Genomic DNA, 8,879 nt, shown 5'->3' with positions numbered 1-8,879 from the left:
TCTGCTAGGGCTGGAAGTCAGCACCTGGCAGGGTCTCTGGGTCAGCGCAGAAGAACAGAGGGAGGAGACGATGGGAGGACAATAGCTGTACTTACCAGGAGTCGTAGCAGAGGGTTCATGGAAGATCAACTTTAGAGAGCTATTCTCCTTCCTCCCCTTGTTTCTGTCCAGGTCAATGTAAATCTTCACAAGTTGTTCGTTAGTTTGCTCATGATAGGAATAATATCAACTTCATAGAATTGTTAGAATTAAACATGATAACACATGCAAAATGATGAGCAATATATTGAACATGGAAGAACTCAATGGTGCTGTCATTGTTATTAAATTAATTTTTATTATTGACCCTATGTTAGAGTGATACTAAGGCAGAATGAAATACTGAATGGGTTGTCCTGTGTGTGAGATGGGATGGAGAGAAGGCAATGTTTTCTATACTAAGATAGAAGTTTGCAGATGAACGGGGAAAACAAAAAAATGCCACACACTGTACTAAGAAGAAAAGGGTGGTCCCTTATTCATGGACATAGGAATACATATATTCAGTGTTTGATTACAACCTGGGAGTCAAAAATACATGGGCTGTATATATTTTTGCTGAGACAGCAAAAAGAGGGATTTTTCCAGGGTAGTAGTGGCATCAGAGTAAGTAGGAAAGCAAGATGGTGCCAGATACCAGGCACAGTGGAAGCTTTCTGGAGGATGACCCTGGAAATGGGGCAGATATAATTAAGCCAGTTGTGAGCCAAGCTCCTAAAATTGAAGAGGAAATGGCTTTTCTCTGATAGGAATGTGGTGGCAGAGACTCAACATCAGTGCAAAGCAAAGACAGTGAACTTATCAAAAGAGATTCAGGTCATCCCAGGAGTCACATCAGAAAACTGAAGGAGATAGATCATGAGTGGAAAAGCATTCAGAGTTTAGTCCATGGGAAATGCATCAAGCTAAAATAAGAGAAAAGTATAACCTTAGTCAAAAGGGGCTAAGACATCAATATGACTTAGGAACAAATGTGAAATTAGCTCATAAAAGAATGGGATCAAGTAATTAGCCTAATCTCCCAGGAAGAGTTTTTGAGACAGACAGTTGCCACTGAATCAGCAGCGAAATGTTTCTGAGAACATCTTAGGAATAAATTAATTAACTGGGCTTTTATCTCCTAAGCAAATGAACAGAGCATCTCCCGCATACTTGAATGCATATGTGACCCACTTGATTGGGGTAAAAAGAGTGAACCCTCTCACATGCTGAAGCATTTACATTCATGTAAACCCACTTATTACAATGCTTGTCTCAATATAAATGCTGAATAAATGTTGACTGTATCTGACAGAGAGTACATTTACATTTTAGCCATATATTTTAATCCTATTATAGAGTAAGGATTGATTAATGGGGGAGTTTCTAGTACATTGGCAGGAGTAAGGATGGATATATTTTGGAGCCAAGCAGACTTTTGCATCTTTTCAAATCCCACTGGAAGCCTGTATATGCCTAGGACCAGATCTTAACACAGGCAGTTTTCATAGAAGGTTCTGGGAGTTGCAAGGATGCCACAAAAAAAGTAATATAAACATTGTAGTTTATACTCCCTGGGGAAAGTAAGTCAAATCACTTACCATTTGTGTAAAAAGACTGAAATTTGAGGTCTTCAGAAAGTCACCAAAATTCTGTCATGGAACCGTGTGAGCTCTTAAAGTTTTGTAATTTAGGGGTTAGAGGATATATTAAAATTCTTATTAGCTAAAATGAGGGTAAAGGAAGCAGGGTACAAAGCTGTACATGTTTATATAGAAATCAAATATATATATATATATATATATGCAATTTGGCTAACAAGATATTTGGAAGAACTTTAAACCTGTGGGAAGTTTAGAAGATGAAGTTCAGGGTTACCTGAGAATAAGGGGCTGGCTTTATTTCACTCCTCCGTATAATGCAACTATCGGTCTCTTTTCAAATCACCTCAAGTTAGTTCTCTGAACACCTATGGATTTAACTTAGATTTCTAATGCCAATTTAGCATGTTACACAGTTTAATAATACAAGTCTTCAGCTCAAAAAAATTAGGAACAGATGGTGAGAAGACTCATTCCCATTGCTGATGTGCACTTTATTTTACTAGTTTCAAAGAATGACTTAAAGCACATTAAAAAATGTACAGTACGTATGTGGATTGCACCTCTTGAGAAATAACTATTTTGTGCAGTATTCCTTTAACTATTGCAATTCCTAGTTCTGTTTCAGCATGTAATGAGATAGCTTTAGATAGAAACAAAGCAAATTAACATCTAGTGATGCAAATGCCCAACACAACAATTATTTTATAACCTATAAATTAATTTTAGTGTTTGAGCCTCCTTTTAAAATAAAAAATATATTCTCTAATATTTAAAAAGGGCTTTTTACAACACTCAGCATCACACCACAGTAGAATATTTTTATTTTTGTATTGAGCTAAAATTGACATATAAATTATATCCATTGTAGATGTGCAGAATAATGATTTGATATTGTGTATTGCAAAATAATCACCACAATAAATAGAATCTTTTTTAAATCCCTGATTTCAGAAATTAATTATAAAATTAGAAGATAAAAATAAGAATTGCAATAGCTAATATTAAGGGAGTGGTTGTTATTTGCCAGGCATTATTTTAAGTGTTGTACATTTTTAAATCTCACTTATTGCTCAAGATTACCCCAATTTTAGGGAATAATTTAGAGGTAAGTTTATTCCCACTTCATACATGAGAAAACTGAGCTACAAAGAAATTAAGTATTTTGTATTCCCAAGGTTTATAAATAATATAGTTTGTTAGACGACAATTAATAGTAGCATTTTCTCACTAGTAGAATAAAATATATTTAAATGTAGACTTACAGAGTAAAAGAACATTGTTGATCTTTGAAGGTATTTACTGCTAGACTACAGTGTAGCTTGTGTTTGCCAGAAATATAGAATGCAATGAATACGTTTTCTCAAAGTATACCATTGGCTCAACTTACCCCCACTATATCCCAACAAAGTCACTAAAATTGTGTTTACAATTTGATATTCTGTTTCTTATAGCATAGCTATTTTACTGGCATAATAAACAGAGTGCACAGGTTGGGAAAGGCTGTTGCATATTTATAGTGGTAATATTTTGCTAGGAGCACTTTGCTTGGGAGTGAGGGAAGCTAGATCTATATGAAAAAAAGCAACGATGCAATCCTGATTCTATAATGAAATTTTCCCACAAACACTACTAAAGTGAGCTGGACAGAGTATACTTTGGTGTCCTTGAGTCACACCTCCTCTTATAGAGATTTTCAAAATAACATTTGTCTTTCAACAGTAAGTATTTTCTTCATTTGACTTCCAAAAGATCATGCTTGCTTGAGAAGTAAAAGATAGATAATGAAGCAAGCAATCTCTGTCTTTGCTTTTTATCACATGACCCAGGGTTGACTTGCACTTCCTCTGGATTTATAATTTAGGAAAACTAAACTGATTTAGGCTCAGAATTAGTCCTAACCAACCTTGTATGCTGCATAAAGCAGTGGTTATCAAACATTAGTGTATATCAGAATTACATGGAGGCTTGTGAAAATTCAGTTTACTGGGACCCCAACCCAGAATTTATTCCGATAGTGCTACTTGAAAGATTACACTTAGAAAGCCACAATCCAGTGTGTGCTACATGAGTCTTACAACCAAGTTTCAACCATTTTGATTTGCATATGATTTTTAATGTCTTTGATTATTCTCTCTTATAAATAATTAATATTTAATATTTTATAGTTGTTTCTTTTAGATAGATGACAGATAGATAATAGATAGATGATGATAGATAGATAGATAGATAGATAGATAGATAGATAGATAGATAGAGATAGATAGATATTTAAATTTCATGCCTCCTTTCTCAAGGATGGTTGCCTTATACGTGCTTCTCTTCTGGAAACTTAGATCTTAAATCAAAATAATAAAAATATAAAATTTAGTGAAGGCATACATTAGCATATGTAAATTTTTCTTCTTACATTACCACTAATTTTAGGTGGTAGTTTTGCTCAAACGAAAGAATTTTTTAATGAAGAAACTAGTAATATGCTTCAGGTTGATCTTCTTTCTACATAGGTGATATTACAAAGAATTATCAACTGTACCTTTCCAGTGTATATATAGACCATATGACATAACTGAGGCATTGTGTTAGATCACTCTATTATTTCCTCTTTTATAAAATAGTCACTTTTAATAGGTTTAATAATGTAAATCATGTTTTGAATAGCACAATTCCTATCAGGTTTTGAGACCAAAATTTTGGCACTACTTGGATATGCCTTCCCTTTTCAAGGAAGATTGCCCTATAAATTTAATCTTGAAATTAAAGATGTTCATTAAAAGGTATTATAAAAAGAAAACATGTTAAAAGCTGGTCAGAAATTATTTTCCTTAAATAACATTAAATTTTAATTTATGGCCCCTCATATTTGTGGCTTAACATGAAATTCATTTTATAGGTTGTTGATGTTATTTTTTAATGTAACCAGTGAGATGTTATTTTTATCAGATAACTCTAAACACAGCTATGTTACTAAGGTGCAGCACTTAAAGAAATGCTTACAAATTTAAAAAAAAACACAAAAAACATAACATCTGTTGGCAAAGTAATTTTGTAGTCACTATGAGTAAAACTATATTACCGTCAGGAAACAGAAAAGACCAGAAGAATTGTATTTTCTCGTCTTGTTTGTATTGTGAAGCACAGTTAAGCAAATAGTGTCTCCCTTTCATAGCTCGGAACCACAGCCAATAATACAGCTGAGGCTGAAACTATTTGAAAGGGAGATGTGGCTTTTGTTGGGATCTGGCTGGATGGCATTGCTTTGTGGAAAGCAAAAGTGCTGTTGCTCTACCACAAATACTTTACAAGGCAAGAAACTTTAGAGAGGGATGACAGCAGAAAGTATTAGAAGATTAATGAGAATCCCCACAGCCTGTTCTTTTATGGATTGCCAGGAAATCTTCCATCAACTATATTTACTGGGCAAGTAAATCTACTGAAAAAATTTATTTATATACATATATATATATATATATATATATATATATATATGAAAGGATTTTTTGTAAGTCTGGTTTAAGGTAAGAGATCCTAAACAAAATGATTAATACCATTTTATCTACAATGCATGACTCAAGAAAAAAAAAGCTAAGGGAAAAGCTAGGCAAACTTTCATTGCGCATGCCAATTAGATATTTCGCTCTTCATGCCAACAAGCTTCTTTTGGGTTTTCTCACAAACATAAAGTAATGTAGGAGGAAAGTGAAAGATATCATACTACCAGTGTATTACTGTACAGGTTAAATCATTTTAAAACCGCTCTAAGAGTAGTATTGGGTATTTCAGGAATAAATTATAGACTTATGAATCCATTACATAAAATTAATAGAAAAGTTGAGTATTATGTTTTTTTTTAAAAATTGCAACAAGCTTGATATCAAGTTTAGATACTACTCATATAAAGCTTTTTGTTAAACAGACTGAATTGTTTTTAATCTGTTAATGGTTTAGAGCAGAACAATAAGTTTAAACTTCATATTCCAAGTAAAAAAGTCCTAATAATCCATACAATTCTGTGTCAGTTTTAAAATATATACTTCTCCAGTAGACAGAGCCCCTTTCTTTTGTAGCCCCTCCCCACTTCCCTCCTGAGCAGCCTTCCGACAGGGACGGCCGAAAATATGTAAATGCTAAGGAAGGGCACTCTGTTCCATGAACAGGTACAACTGCAACAAAGTTGAACTACTTTTAAACTGTTTTTTTTTTTATTGGGGAATTGGGGGGATGGGAACAGTGCTGGGGAGTTGGGGGAAGGGGAACAGACAAGTTGCTGTCATTTTTGTTCTTCAATCTAGTTGTGGAGGATGTTGCTTCACTGGCCCAAGTTGGCACCGTCATTGCGCTCTTCCCTGGTGAGGCAGATCAGTCGCCGGCTTCTGGACGGCCGCTCACTGCGGCTGCTGGCCGCTCACGTTGGCTGCTGGCCGCTCACGTTGGCTGCTGGCAACACACGGTAGCCCATGGCAACCCACTGCCACAGGGGCTGCAGCCTACGCCGTCGCCGGCGACTCATGGCAACCCAGCTCCAGGTTGAGCTGTTGTTCAGCATCTTAGCTGTAGAGGGCAGTGTCACTGGCCCTCATATGTGGGATCCGAACCGGGGCCCTCTGGCGTCCCAAGCGAGTTCTTAACCATCGCGCCACTCGGCCGGCCCAGTTGAACTACTTTTAGAAAACTGTTTTTGATAACCAGATTTTGTAAAATGTAAAATGTGTTATGTTGAATTACTTTACAACATTTCTAAGCAAAATGGTATCTTAAACCTAGATACATATTGGCCCAGGACATTATTCACTTGAGGAACGAAACCAATTAGAGTAATGAAGCCAGAGGAGATGAAGCAGGAATTAAAAGCAGCACTGTCAAAACCTAGGATGTAACCCCAGCCGCATGCCCACAACAAAGAATGTCACAAATATCATCATAGGAGGAATGAACTGTGTCATCATCAGTAGAAGACGATCACAAATGTCAGCTAAGCAGACTTTGAAACAAAGTTAAATACTTATATTTAAATGAGTGGGTTTGGTCTTCTCAAAATTTATTGTAGTTCAGAAATACTACTCCTCGCACCGTCTCATTATAGCCATTTGCTTCAACCAAAACCCTAAGACCTTTCCATTAAGTAAACCAATAGCATCATTTATCAGATTGATGGAAAGTATTAACCAGCAGAACTGTCCTCTTCTTTTCTGAACCAATCCTTTTTTAAAACATGGTAATAAATAAAGTGCTAGACTTTAAAGACTCTCCCTATTGGGCAGCAGGCAAAACACAAAATAAATCCCATTAACTAAGAAGAACTGAACGTAAGTTATAGCTCTTAAAAATGCAAATGAAGGAAACAAATTTGTTTATGGAATTAGAGTCATTTTGGGGATGCTTTCTAATAGTGGTTTGGCCTTCTATGTAATAATATAATATACAGTATTTTAGTAAAAAAGATTTAATCCCAAAGAGTATATATTCTAATCCTACTGTGTTAAATTTATGATAAAATATTCTAATGATTTGAAAGATTATAAAAAATGTAAGTCCAAGAACTCAACACATAGACTTATATAGTTTTCAGTTTCTACAGTTGCTTCAGATCTCTTTCCTTCCTACCTTCTTGCCTTTCTCCCTCTCTCCCTCCCCTCCACCTCTCTCCCTCTATCCCTTCCTCCTTTCCTTTCTTTCTTTTATTTTCTTTCTAATTCAACATAATAGTTATATCGCAAGCCCATTTACAACATTTGCTAATCTCATTCCTGTTTCTCCTTCCCACTGGTAGCCCCTATTCCACACTTGGTGTGCATTAGCCCTGCCTATGTTTTAATTCTTCTACAATAGTACACGTGCAGATATTCACAAACAATATATAGCATTGTTCCGCATTGTTCCATGTGTTTATATACTTTATATAAATGACAGCATACTCTTTGCATCATTCTTAATTTACTATTTTTTACTAAATATAATTTTTTTTAATTTAGTCACATTGGTGCATAGTGAACCCATTTGTTTTAACTCCAAATAATATTTTATTACATAAATATATTTTCCATTTCTCCTATTGATGAGTGTTTTTGTTGCTCCCACTACCTTTGCAATTTCTACCCAATGAATAAAAGCAAAACAGTGCTTATTTTCTGATCTAGTTTTATGACATTTGCTCAAATTTCAAACTTCTTTCTCCTACAATTTTTTCTCTCTTTCCTCCTCCTCTCATGTTCCCGTCCCACTCCTCCTCCCCTTTCTTCTTCTTCACTTCTTCTCTCCTACTCTTCACACTTTAACTAGCTTATCTGTTATATTCTGAAGACGGATTCAACCTTCTATATGTAAAATAGTCAAATTTATCCTTCCACAAGAAGATAACCATTTTGATGCAAGACTTGGAAACTATGCCATATCAGTGGAAATTAAAAGTCCCAAGAGATTTATATATGAAAGAAGATTATAAGGAGACATAAAAACCCTTTTGTTTGTATAGCTTCTTACCTTATTTCACTGACACTTGGTAATAGCTTAAGTTAGTGTTGTTACCTCTTTTCTAGATGGGGAAACTGCTGTTGACTAGTCTGTGTACTTGTTTAAGCTCACAGAACCAATTAAAAAAAAAATGAAGCTAGGATTAGAACCCAGATCCTTTCAACCTTGAATTTCCTTCTTGGTCATTGTATTGTATCATCTCCTGAGACGGCCATAACAAATACCACAAACTGTGTGTCTTAAATCATTAGAAATATATTCACTCACAGTTCTGGAGGCCAGAAGTCCAAAATCAAGGTGCTGCACTTTTTTGGAGGCTCCAAGGGAGACAGACTCCTCCCTTGCCTCTCCCAGCTCCTGGTGGCTCCACAGGTCCTTTGGCTCGTGGCTGCATAACTGTCCTCTCTGCCTCTGTCTTCACATGGGCTTCTGTCCTCTGAATCTCTCTTCTACATGTCTCTTTTAAGGACACTTGAATTTGACTTATGCCTGCTTGGATAATAAAGAATAAATTTTTTCTTTACTTTTAATTTAATTACATCTGCAAAAATCATTTTTTCCAAATCAGGTCACATTCAAAGTGAAGAGATGTTTGTTTGTTTGTTTGTTTGTTTGTTTTGATGGGGAGGGAGCAATACAGTCACTTATACAAGGCATTCATTGAGTATTTAAAGGATAATGTGTGGAAAATAGACAACTAAGTAGAATGTAGACAGAATCAATATACAGTTTTATTGTTTTCTTTATCAACTCAGCAAGTACTAATTGAGCACCTACAATGTGCCAAAA

This window comes from Hipposideros armiger, unplaced genomic scaffold, assembly GCF_001890085.2.
Source record: "Hipposideros armiger isolate ML-2016 unplaced genomic scaffold, ASM189008v1 scaffold_387, whole genome shotgun sequence".
Classification (NCBI taxonomy): Eukaryota; Metazoa; Chordata; class Mammalia; order Chiroptera; family Hipposideridae; genus Hipposideros; species Hipposideros armiger.
The sequence above is the reverse complement of the archived record's forward strand: the minus strand, read 5'-3'. Positions refer to the sequence as shown.